This window comes from Phalacrocorax carbo, chromosome 6 (genome assembly GCF_963921805.1).
Source record: "Phalacrocorax carbo chromosome 6, bPhaCar2.1, whole genome shotgun sequence".
In the NCBI taxonomy this organism is placed as follows: domain Eukaryota; kingdom Metazoa; phylum Chordata; class Aves; order Suliformes; family Phalacrocoracidae; genus Phalacrocorax; species Phalacrocorax carbo.
The window spans coordinates 215219-228402 of record NC_087518.1 but is presented as its reverse complement, the minus strand read 5'-3'; the positions used below and the strand labels follow the sequence as shown (position 1 = coordinate 228402).

Below are 13184 nucleotides of genomic sequence, written 5' to 3'. Positions count from 1 at the left end.
AGAAAGGCATTAGGTTTTATCTGTCATTCCTTGCTTTGTTTTACTTATGATTGTCCTGATAAAACAAAATGAAATTTCTCTTGCAATGAGCCAGAAAGGGAACTGTAGCTTTAGTAACAGAGATTTCTGCTATCAGGGGAGATCTGGACATCCACCTGAGGATGCTGTGCAGTGAAGCTACTGGTTTTTCCATTTGAGAGCTAATGGCTTCAATTTCCAGCAATCCAGCTGTCCCTGTCAATACTGATTGTATCTTGGCTGTAGTGTAATGAGATGCTTAGCTATAGCAATTCTTGTCACAACAACTAAACTTATCCTTAGGTTAGAAGCTGGAAATGAAATTTTGAAGCCACATTCTCAGGATCTGTGAGGGTTTTGCTTTCTTCCTGTAAAGCATGGGTATAGATTGGGCACAACCCATATTGCCACCACAAGGTAAAATTTTAATTTCCCAGAAGCAGTAAAAGCAACTGGTGGTAGTATTATTATTTGTCACAGAAGCGTTACTGACACTAAGAGTATGTATTGCTTGCTAATAGCAGAACATAAGCAATCACACTCTGAATTAGGGTGACTCAAAAGGATTGTACTGATAAACAAAAAGCAGCCAATTTATCAGTTCATTTGCATATACATCAGAAAGTTAGCTGTATCACTGCTCTTTAAGTACAAGACAGGAGCCACCAAATAGGATCAGAGAGATGCATTTTATACAATTTTTTCCACAGGAACAAGGAATGATCTTTTCCCACTTTATTTTGATCTGTTATTCAAGCGATGGCCATCTTGTTTAGATGTTGGAGGTTGGAAAGGACAGAAAGACGGGGATCTTCATTTTCAGTGTTACCACTAACTGGCCATCTGGCTTTGGAAAAATCAGTAGAATTGATTGGGTGGAAAAATATAACCTCCAGAAAAGGGGAAATACAAAACTGAAATATTGCTGCTAAATCTGAACCTGTGTGATTGGGAATGCTGCTGCTGTACTTTCTGGGACTTGTGATTTGTGATCTCATCCTTGTCACCTTGTCAACAGCGCAGGCTCATGCTGCAGTACAGTTCTCCTGTCAAACTGCAATCTGCTCTTGACGTAACGTGAGGCAGAGCTTCACAGAAGGGTCATGGAAGATTAAATCCCTGCTGGATTCCTAGAGGAGATGGGGAACATCTATTTTTGTGATATGCTGTTTTTCAGCCTAATGTCTTCACGATTTTCTTTTAATGAAAAATTTCCCACAAAGAACCACATTTTCTATCAAAATCTGCTCTAGTAGAAAAATGTTCACCAATCCTATTTAATAACCTTCTTATGCTTCATCTTCCCTGTAAAGAGGATGACTGCTCTGACGATTGCCTTGAAAAGCAAAGTAATCTGTACAGACAGGCTCCTCCCCCCTCCATTACTCACTTTCATTCAAAAGCATTTTAAGTATTAGCAAAGTTCCAGCCTCTCTCACTACACTCAGTTATTCACAGCAATAGACAGAGACTTTGACAGACTGCACAGGCATGAATGCAGTTTAGGGCTGGTGCTCGCGGCACTCTGGTAATTTATTGCAGCCAATTATGCAGACCAGCAGAAACTCAGTGACTTTACTTAAAATAAATGTGCAATGCATTATCTATCACTACCTGAAACACAAACTGGATAACCCAGTTCCTTAGTCCCAATGGAACTGAAGGGAGGTTGTTCATTGCATGAGGCACATAAGGTAATGCCATTTTCCTTAGTTTCTTGAATAGTGATGCATTCATTGCAGAAATACCATTGCAGCAATAGTACAGTTAAACCAAAAGATGAGATCACTAGTGCTTATACAGAACTTGGATATACCTTGAACGTAAGGTGCTCAGAAAAAAATCCCTACATGCTGTACTGCTGTATGTTGAAACTTCCCCCAACATGAATACTGAATTTACAGATTACTGGCAGAGATTTGATATGAACAAGTAGGACAAGTAATTTAATGCATCAAAAGTTTCTGGCTACACTCAACCTCCCCTGAAAACTTAGTACTGACTTTTATCTCACTGTCCTTTGGACTTCAGAAATTTTCCTTTTTCTTTTCAACTTTTCATCATTCATTTTCTCTGTCAAATGCATCCTATTAGGCAAGTGATCTGCTACCTCTCCGGCTGCCACCCCATGCTGCTCACAATGACAGGAACAGAAGAGAAAATGTCTGCTGGGCTTTCACATTATTGACTCACTGCCTGCCCCTGACAATGTGGTTGGAATTTTGTATTTCTGAAATATCCCACACTAGCCTCCAGCAGATGGGAAGACAGAGAGTGCTGCTCTGGCCTTGTTTATATCAAGATAGTTTTCCCTATTTACAACATTATTATAGTGATTCTGATCTCATCCATTTGGGGCTGATCTTTATCACCCATCTTTGCTTTGTCCACCCCACGAACACTAAAATGTATCAATTTTGATGCAGCTTGAAATGACATCTTCAATCTCTCACCTTTCTCTACCACAAAACCTGGATTCATCACATCTTTATCACAAGCTGGATTCAAATTTGTTCCCATCTCCCTCCTACCTCTGGATGTTTAACAAACCGGCCAATTCTTTTGCTATACAGCCTCTCCTTGCCTGTCACTCCTTAATGGGAACAGCTTTGTTTAGAGCTAGGCATAGTATCCCAAATCCAGTGTTAGACTTTTGGAAATTGACCCATCCTTCCTGAACATTTTTTAAGTTTATCCTGTGGGAGCTTAAAAAAAGGACTTTTAGTTTGACAGTATGGTCAGACAGATCCTGGAAATTCTCCAATGTTAAATTCATCAAAATACAAGAATTGCCACATTCAGACGAACTTCCTAGGCCATCTATTTTGTAATGTCTCCAAATTCTGAGTGCTTTAGAAGAAAGTGAGAAGCATCCCATAGTATAACAATCCTACCAGAAAAAGTACTCCCTTATCTCTGCTGCCCCTCCTCAGGAAAACATCTGCTGAAATCAAAACCAATGGTTGCCTGAAGAAAGGAATGAGTAAAATATCTGCCCCAGAGCATTGAGCACACATCAATGTCTGATGCTGAGATAAAAGTGCATGTATGAGCCAACCAGTGCAATTTCTTAAGCAGCAACTGCCAGTGGTGTAGTTTCGAATACCATACTTGTACAGAAACCTAAGAGCCCCTTAACACAAACAACTTTATCTGCACAGTGAAAGTTTAACTTCCCTTACTATCAAACCAGTGCAAGGCCACAAGTTCCAAGACACAGTGAAGTCTCCACATCTAGACCAAAAGCAGCAAGCTTAGAGTGCAAAAGAAAAGGAAGTAGCTCTTCTGCCGTTGTGTGAGTGAATATTGAATGACCTTCACTCCCACCTCACAGAGAATTATCAGCACAGATAATACCAGAAAAACGAGTAACTGTTAAGTCACTAGAAGAGCAAGGTTCCTGTAAAAATCCAGAATGCTTTTGCCATCACTAAAAGGAATAATATGTGCTGCAGGGTTGGGTGATTTTTTATTGTGACAAAGTCATCCTAGATACCAGCCCTGTTAACCCCTGAGGTGTCCTAAATGTACTCCAAGGGACAACAGAGTTTGTGGTTGCCATCATGATGGAAAGCATGTATGGAAACAGAGGATTCCCTTACATCCTCCTAGCACCTAGCAGCTACTGCTTTTCCAGAGATTTTGTTTGGGTGATTTTGAAGGGATTTCTTTATCTTTTATTTTGTCTAAGGTTTTCCAAAGTGCAGGAATCCCTTACAGACTCAGCCTGACTTCCACATGTTCAGAGCACGCAGATGTTTTCTATTGTGAGTGCTCAGGTCTGTTGCATAGGGCAAGCATGGGAAGTCCAACACTTCCAGGAAGTTCCAGCTGCCCCCCTCTGGTGATCATTGGATCATGCTGCCTTCCACTTACTGATACTGGCTTTACCTTTACTGTCTTGACTCTGTCCTTTCATTTAACATACTGCTCTATCTTGGTTTTGTCTTGATGACTTGGCTCACACCCCTTTGTGGTTCAGCCACAGAACAAAGGGGAGATTCCTGAAAGACTCTCAGTGATCTAGGTTCAGATTTAGACTGTTTTAGCTGTTGGAAACCATGTTCTAGCTACCAAAACACCAGTTATACACACTGCTGGCCCCCAGAAGCAAGAGCTCTCATTTCCTGTAAGGATCTTGTCCTTAAGTGTGCATGCTTTGGATACAGGGTATTGAAAGATGACCAAAGCCGTACAAGCAAATGCACAGACCTTGGAAAGCGTAACCACTTACAAGGCCTGTCTATATTCAAAGCAATGCTTCTAGAAGGTGTTACCTCATGCCTTGGCCATGCCTTACTAGCATCTTGCAGCCACCTGAACCATGAGAGACAGCAAATAAGGCTGTACGTTAGTAGATTCAATAGCCTGTTCCAATGCAGCCCGCTCTTGGGGAATGCTGGAATGCCCTCTCTGTAAGCTGCTCTGCAAAACGTCAACAAAATCCCAACCACATTTTTACCCTAATCTGAGATGCGGAGAAGCAGAGCAACATTTGCCTGCCAGAGAGGCTTAGAGAAGGAAAAGCTTTCCATGGTGGATTGAGATCAGCAGCTACTACCTAATAGCTCAGCTCCTCTGAGTTATGGTCTTGAGCTCAGATCAGCCTTGGAAGCAGTTTTCCTTGCAGATCCCTCAGATCAGCATGGGAAAGACCTCAGTGTGGCAAAGAATTTGTTCTCCATTGACACCAAAGAAATTAAAGGGTTTAGTTTCCACGTAGTGTAGGCTTCAAGGTGATGATTTCCCATGGTGGCTGGATCTATAAGGTGTGGTTGCAAACCTCAGCCCAGAGTATGATCCAACGAACGGGTTTTCCTGAGTAAATGGAAATGTCTTGGCTCCTTTTTAAATCCCCCACAAGTCCTGGATGCTCCTAACCAGCACTCACTAGATGACTTTAGCTGGCACCCTGAGAGTGCCCAGACTATCCTTACAGCTTGTTCTCCCTCCTACGTTAAGCATGGCACTTCAATTTAGGATCTTCCAAGAACCTGAAATACCTGAGGAAAAAACATTTCACCAGATCTAATTTTAGCATGTGTTTGATTTCTCCTGTTTTTCCACTTACACTGGTTATTAACTGAAAAAGCTGGTTACGACTTCATCGGTACAGCCACTTGCCTTACCCTGGCCATATCCATCTCCACCCACCCCCAGATCCTCTCAGTTAGTCCAGAACCTGTTGCAAACAGACCTAGTTGTGACATGGGCTTCCCTCCCCCTCATTTCCTGCTTTGCCTAACTTTGAAGCTGTCCATCAGGAAGTGACCCATCTTACAGTCAAGGCAAGCCTTGCCAACGTGCTTCAGCAGGTCCCTCTCTTGCTGCAGTCATATCCGTTGAAAACACAGCCCCTGCAGGCCAGCTTCCTCTCCAGCCTGCATCTGTTGACAAACAGTCAGGAAGGAGAAAAAGGGGAGGGGGTGGGGGAGGGGGAAAGAAGAGCCTTGCTTTGCAATAGAAAAAAATACAAATGCAAAGACTTGGACCAAACGTCTTCCCTTTCCTGTTTTGCTCAGGGCTCTTAGATCTCTTTTCTCTATCTGGTGCTCTGATTGCTACACGTTCTTCCTCCACAGCATGGTAACACCGCGCTGCCAGCTGGAGATCAGGAGCGGGGCAAGGGAGCCCGAGAGGAGCATGCGTCTACCTGTTTGTACAGGCAGATCCCTCCAGTCGCCCCTTCTGTGCCCCACACCCGCCGGTAACACTTTCTGGGCCACCCAGGTCCCGCGCTGTGCCAGCAGTCTGAGGCACGCGGCTGCACGCCCGACGGCGTCCCGCAGCGGCTCAGGGCACTGTCGCTGCCCGCCGACCCCTCCGACGCTCACACACCGGGCGGCCGCCAGCCGACCCCGCTCGCCGCTGTCCGCCGCTGTCCGGCGGCCACGCAGCGCAGCTCCGCCGCGCCCGCGGCCGACTGCCAGCGCCGGGCAGCCCCGCCGCGGCCGGGCCGCGCTGCCGCTGCGGGGCCGTGGCCAGCAGGGCCCGCTCGCCAGCTCGCGCGGCGCCACGCCCTCTCGGTCTCGGCCGCGCCCCACCGCGGGCGGCGAGCCACGGCCGCCTCTTGCTTTGTCGGCAGCGGCGAGGCCGGGCCGCCCGGCGCTGCGGGGCCGCGCTCCCGACAAGGCGAGCGCGTCCCCGCTGGCGGCCGCGGGCCGCGGGAGGTTTCCCGCCCGCTGCGGCCTAGTCCGCCGGGAGGTGCGGGGAAGGCTGGGGGGGGGGGGGTCCGGCGGCGCGCGGGGCGGCGGCGCGCCAGGCCGGGGCTGCTTCGGGTCCTGCTCTGCTTCCCTCGCCCCAACCGGGCCGGCCGCTCGCCACGCGGGGCAACTGCGTGCGCTCGCCCCTGCAGGGGCTGGGGCGGCGTTTCGGCGGGCCGCCCCCGGGCCGCCCCCGGGCCGCCCCCGGGCCGCCCCCGGGCCGCCCCCGGGCGTGCCGGCAGGAGGAGAGCTTGTCGTGCAGGGGCTGCGGGGTGTGCGGGCGGAAGAGCGGTGGCCGCCGCTCGGGGTTGTCGGGCGCCGAGCTGTTGCGGAGGGGAAGGGTACTGGGGAGGGTGGGGTGGGCGCTCTCCGCGGGTGCAGGTTTTCCGGAGAGGAATGTCAGGCACTGCCTGTGAGGGGTGCATCGCCCGGTGATCTGCTAGAGCATCTCGAGATAAAGCACTTCGTGCTGTATTCTGTTTTTACTGCAGGCGGGGGGCAGAGCTCTGGACTGCCGTGAGGTGCTTCATGCCATCTCATTTTGTCTACTGAGCTTAACTCTGTAAGCAAAATAGTAAAACCAAGCTTCCATCTCTTGCATCAGAGAAGCTGGAAACCTTGTAAATAACAGCAAATGGATTATATAACCTGCTCTAAATTAAAGAATCAGTCGGTCTCTTCTTATCATCACATACGTCTTTTTGGGATGGGTTGAGGACCCCCTACCGAAAGAAACAGAGCTGTAAGTGTAAAAAAAAAACAAAACAAAAACCTGCCTAAGGAAATCAGCTGTTGGTGTGGATCACTGGCTAGCATAAGACAGAACAGGAGATAGAAAAGGAGGAGATTTGGTAAGTGAAGTAATTCAAGCATTCATGAGTAAACGGGGAATTAAACAAAGGCTGCATATATCCTGCCACCACAGCACTCCGGAGTGGTAGAAGGAATGAAGCAGACTATTAAACTCAAGAAGATTTTAGCACAATATCCAAAGCAATGGACTGAAAAATTACCATTGATATTAGGAGCTTTAAGAAATAGCAACAGCTCATGCACCAGTTTACATTTGTGGCATGTTTTGTTTGGACAGCCCATGCTCCACACACAAAACCCTAATGATCCTGAAGACAATCAGTGGGAATGGGAAAAACATTACAAAAGAATAAAGAAGAAATTTAGGCTCTGGTGGAAGAAGCAGTAAAAAGCCAGAAAAAAATGGGGGAAATTATAATCCAATTCATATATATATATGGTGATACTGGGGCTGCAATTGTGGTATTATAACTTGTGGTATTATAAAATAATAGTCATCTAGTAATAATAGCATCTGAATTAATAATGAACATAGGCAGGCAGACTATGCCTTTGAATGAGTGTTGATTGTTATGTGCCTGTCCTGACTCAAGCCCTGAGCAGGCAAAGGCAAATTTGCAGCTGTGTAAGTGCAGAAAGGCTGAACGCTGCTCAGTAGGAGGCTGTGGTTGCTGGTTTTGTCCTTTCACTCCAGCACCTGCCTCTGGAGGATGAAAAGTCATGATCAATGGAACAGCTTCATCTCATCCAGGCACTGAGGAAAGGGCTAGGGAAAGAGGGTTGGGGAACCCCATAGTTTCAGAACAACATGCTTTTTAACCCTGCAATGGTCTATCTGCAGGTGTATGGCTGAGATGCATCCATTCCGGTAGTCCTTCACACATGGGTCATTCATTCATAACTATTGAGTTGAAGCAATGCTTGGGAGGTTCTACCAGAATGTTGGTTGGTATAGCTGACATTGTAAATGGCATTCAAAAAACTTCAAACTTCTGAATGAAACAAAGAGCTTGGGAAACCTGTAACACAGGGCTTCTCATTTCATCTTGGCTTTATACAGTTCTGAGGCTTATGTTTACCATTTCATGCCTGTTTAACATGTGCCATTTCTTATTAGCCTCTCCAGAATACAAGTGATCACAGAACTACATGTATTTGGAAACATGCATTTCAAAAGCTGGTTGGGGGGCAAAGAATCGGCCAAATCCTATAAGACAGATGTCACACCTGGTTAATTTAATTTTGATTTTTTTTTTTTTATTTTCCTTGCTTCCTTTTACAGTGTCTGTCAGCTGCCAAATAAGGAAGATGGAGCAGCCTGTCCACACAAAAGAGCTGTTAGCCAGTAAAGCTAAGAATACATTAAATGTCTGGTACATCATGGGCATTTGTTTGAAGCTCTACATTCAAATCTCTACTTCTACATTCTGAACCTGGCATTTACTGGGTATCTGGTTTCTTTGTGTAGTATGGAAGACACTGTACAGCTGCAGCTCTCTATAATCTGTTATTAGTGAGAATATCGCACCTCAGCTCACAACTGGAGGATAGCTCTTTATATCCAGTTTCAGAATTATGTCCTACTTTGTCATGCTGCCTTGACATTACTTCTTAGCATGAATGCTAGCACTATAACTGTGCAGTGGTTGAACACCAGTAATTTATAGGTCAAGGCAGTTGTGCCAGACCTTTCTTGAATATGCATGTCATTCTTGCAACAGGCTTCTGGGAAGGGGAAGTATACAGAATTCTGGAATATGTGCACTTAAATAGGCAGTAAATCTAGAACATCTGGATGGCTGAATTCCAGATGACTTGTAACCTCACACTTGTCTTCAATGTATACTTTTCTTTCAATCTAGGGATGCTGCCTGGATGTGTAGAGATGGGATCAGGAAAGCCAAGGCACAGTTGGATTTGGCAAAGGATTTGAAGAATAATAAGAAGGGCTTCTACAGGTGTGTTGGGCAGAAAAGGAGGATGAAAGAAAATGCACACGCCACACACACAGCATACCCCCTCTCCCCGATAAATAGGACAGGAGAACTAGTGGCAACTGTCAAGGAGTAGGCTAAGGTACTCAGTAATTTTTCTGCCTCAGTTTTCAATGGTAATCTCTCTTCCCACATCTCTCAAGCCCCTGAAGCTCAATACAGGGACGGGGGAATGAAGTCCCTCCCATTGTAATTGAAGATCAGGTTCAGGACCACCTGAAGAACCTGGACATAAACAAGTCCATGGGGGCGGATGAGATGCATTCCAGGGTCCTGAAGGAATTGGCTGATGTAGTTGCCGAGCCACTCTCAATCGTATTTGAAAAGTCATGGCAGTCAGGCAAAGTCTCCAGCGACTAGAAAGAGGGAAACATCACACCCATTTTAAAAAAGAAGGACCCTAGGAACTACTGAACAGTCAGCCTCACCTTTGTGCATGATAAGATCATGGAAGAGATCCTCTTGGAAGACACATCAAAACATACAGAAGACAGGGAGGTGATTAAAGACAGCCAACATGGCTTCACCAAGGGCAAATCGTGCCTGACTAATCTTGTGGCCTTCTACAATGGAGTGACTGCATCTGTGAACAAGGGAAGAGCTATGGATGTCATCTACGTGGACTTCTGTAAGCCCTTCGATATGGTCCCCCACAACATTCTTGCTGCTAAATTGGAGGCAGATGGGTTTGATGGATGGACTGTTAGCTGGACAAGATATTGGCTGAATGGCCGCATCCGAAAACTTACAGTTAATGGCTCGATGTCCAAGTGGAAAGCAGAAACAAGTCGTGACCCTCAAGGGTCCGTACTGGGGCCAGTACTATTTAATATCTTCATCAATGACACACGTAGTGGGACTGAGTGCATCGTCAGCAACTGTGCGGATGACACCAAGCTGAGTGGTGCATTCAGTTCTGTAGAGAGAAGGGATGCCACCCCGTGGGACCTTGACAGGCTTACGGAGAGGGCCAGTGTGAATCTCATGTAGTTCAACAAGGCCAAGTGCAAGGTCCGGCACCTGGATCAGGGCAATCCCCAGTATCAATACAGACTGGAGGATGAATGGACTGAGAGCAGCCCTGTGAGATACTGGTGGATGAAAAATTGGGCATGAGCCAGCAATGTGCACTCGCAGCCCAGAAAGCCAGTTGTATCCTGGGCTGCATCAAAAGAAATGTTGCCAGCACATCAAGGGAGGTGATTCTCCCCTCCTTCTCCGCTGACATGAGGCCCCACCTGGAGCACTGCATCCAGATCTGTGTCCCCAGTACAAGCAGGACATGGACCTGTTAGAGTGGGTCCAGAGGAGGGCCATGAAAATGATCAGAGGGCTGGAACACCTCTCCTGTGAGGAAAGGCTGAGACTTGGGGTTTTTCAGCCTATACAGGAGAAGGCTCCAGGGAGACCTTGTTGTGGCCTTTCAATACTTAAAGGGGGCTTATAAGAAAAGACAGGGAGATACTTTTTACCAGGGCCTATAGTGACAGGACAAGGGGCAACAATTTTAAACTGTAAAGAGGGCAGATTTAGATTGAATGTAAGGATGAACAACTTTACTATGAGGGTGGTGAGATACTGGAGCAGGTTTCCCAGAGAAGCTGTGAATGCCCCGTCATTGGAGGTGTCCAAGGCCAGGTTGGATGGGACTTTGAGCAACCTGATCTAGTGGAAGGTGTCCCTGCCATAGCAGGGATTTGGAACTATATGATCTTTAAGGTCCCTTCCAACCCAAAGCATTCTATGATTCTATGATTCATTCTTATTCCAGACTTAAGCCCCAAGATCAGAATTACTGTGGTGCACTATATTTCATAGGCAGTGATACATTCAGTAAAAACATGAGAACTCGTGTTCTGGAAATGGGCTTCACAATTGGCGAGTACATGATCTATCCCCTAGGCTGGTCAGTTCAAGCCTTGTGAAGAGTATTATTTCTGGTTATATGCTCTGTGTGATCTTTTTCTGAAATAGTTCCCTACATGTATTGGAAATGCTTCTGGTAAATGCTGTATAGTTTCCTAATTTTTTTTGTGTTTCCTTGCTGGTAGTAGATGTCATTATAGCAGGGAGAGGCAGCCTGCTTACATACAGGCACTACTGTGTCACAAATAAGATATCCCTTTGGGCCATCCACTCTAATGTAAGAGTGTTTTTTTGTTGGTTTGGGGTCTTTTTGGTCTAAAGATTGTGTTGGAGTGCCATGCACAGCGTGTGTCTGTTTTCCCATTCTTTTAACAAGATTATCCATGTCTTTCAGTTGTGTCTTTTCTTGGACAGGAGAACAGGACAGGACAGGACTGGCTATCATTCTTGTTTTGAAACTGAACAAGCATATAGCCCCAAAGGTAATTAGATGCCTTATTTCCTTTGGTGCTCTGAATTAATATCTAAACACCTTTGTGACTGTATGAAAAGGTCTGTGATTTCTGCACAAATCCAGTTTGTCTTAAGCTTGTAATGCACTTAGCAGTTGCACAGAATTTCTACCTTTTAAATCCCATCTGTAATAAGCTTGCAGGAGTTTCTTGGGAGGTCCTACCTAGTAGAATGTGAAAAAGACATTTTTGGCTACATCCAGTGGAAGTACCAAGAACCAAAGGATTGGAGTGAATATTTGCGTGTGTAGGTTTGTTACCTAATGGCACATTTTTGTAGCTTTTTATGCACAGGCATACTTGAGATCAAGTGCAAAAATTGTGTGTTATGCTTTAAAGCAGGTCCTTCATGGCACCAGGGTAGTGTGTATAATAAAGATTAAATCCAGTAATACCTCATTTTGATGTCTTTCTTTTAAATAAAAGCATTTAAAGCAGATTACAACGTGATACTCAGAAACCTGCGGTGAATGAGATATAGTAGTTACTTCCCTTAGAGAAAGTGTTTTACCACTTAGGTTTTATTAGAAAATAGTGAACTACAGTTTTAACTCCTGGAGAAGCAGAAGATTCTTCCTGGAAGGTAAAATGTTTCTTGCAGCCTGGCTTGAGGAAGCTGGCAACCTATCAAAAGTAAAGGCATTTCTGTGGAGTCACTAAAAAAACCTTTCAAAAAGTCGGTATCTGCCCTTTATAAAAGGCTAGGTGTTTTCAGTAATAATAACTAGAGTAATCAAGAAAAGGAAGTGATCGATAGATAGAGAGAGAGAGATGGATGGATAGATGGATGGATGATCAAGCCACTACGCTGTAACAGCCTTCAGGCGGTGCTCACAGGTAGAAAAAGCCCGGTATTTCACAACCCGAACAAGCCTCTGCGGCTCGTTTCTGCCAGCACTACAACGCGGTGGGCATGCTGCTCTGCTGCCGCCCGCCGACCGAACGTCGGTACTGCAGCTGGGGAGCCGCGCATGCGCGACGCGGCGCTCGCGGCTGACGCCCGGCGACCAATAGGCGGTACTGCACGTTGGCGTCGCGCATGCGCAGAGGGGCCGCCGTGCTACGCGCTGCCGGTAACGGCAACGCGACACTGCGGTGTCTTGCCTCCCGGTAAGGAAATGCCGCTGCTCCGCGACCTGCATGCTGTCGGCGGGTGGTTGGCGCGCGCAGCGCGGAACTGCGGCGCCGGCGCCACCCCTGGGCACGCGCCGCGGGCCGCGTCTGCCCCTCCAGCGCGGTGTCGGAGGCCGGCGCATGCGCAATGCGCGGGAGCAGCATGGCGGCGGTGGGTGAGGGTTGGGGCACCGCTGAGGCGAAAGTGCCCCTTCGGCGGGTGTGGGGGTGTCTCCTGCCCGTCCGGGTGTGGCAGGACGGGGAGCTTCAAACCACCCGCCGAGGCAGGCTTCTGGTCTGCTGAAGGCGAGCGGGTCAGGGCAGCCCCAGGAGTTACCGGGGAGCTGACAGAAGGGAAAAGGGAAAGGAGGAGGACGATGACCTTTTCCCCCTGCCCAGGGCGCAGATGATGGCCGCCGCCTCCCCGGCTCACCGGAGCTCCGGCTCAGCCTCCCCTGGCCCCCCCTTGCCCCGTGCGCCTGCCCCCAGCCCCGGCACCTCCCCTGAAGCGTGCTGCGTAGCCCTAGGCCGCCCCCAGGCCCTGTCGTGAAGGCAGCGAGCCGGCCCTCAAGCGCACTGGATTCCCCCTCGGCGCAGGGGCCCTTAGCAGTAGCGCGGGGAAGGGGCGGTGTGTCCAGAAGCCCCTGCGGAAGGAGAGGCTTTGG

The 13184-nt window shown here is 47.4% G+C and overlaps 1 long non-coding RNA gene across 1 annotated transcript; it reads left to right on the top strand.

Annotated features, from left to right (window-relative positions):
- The first annotated feature begins 6557 nt into the window (after positions 1-6557).
- Positions 6558-11789, top strand: LOC135314128 (uncharacterized). Its single transcript, XR_010373597.1, has 3 exons — positions 6558-7072; positions 8317-8481; positions 8897-11789. It is a non-coding gene; the product is annotated as an uncharacterized LOC135314128 (long non-coding RNA).
- The last annotated feature ends 1395 nt before the right edge of the window (positions 11790-13184 follow it).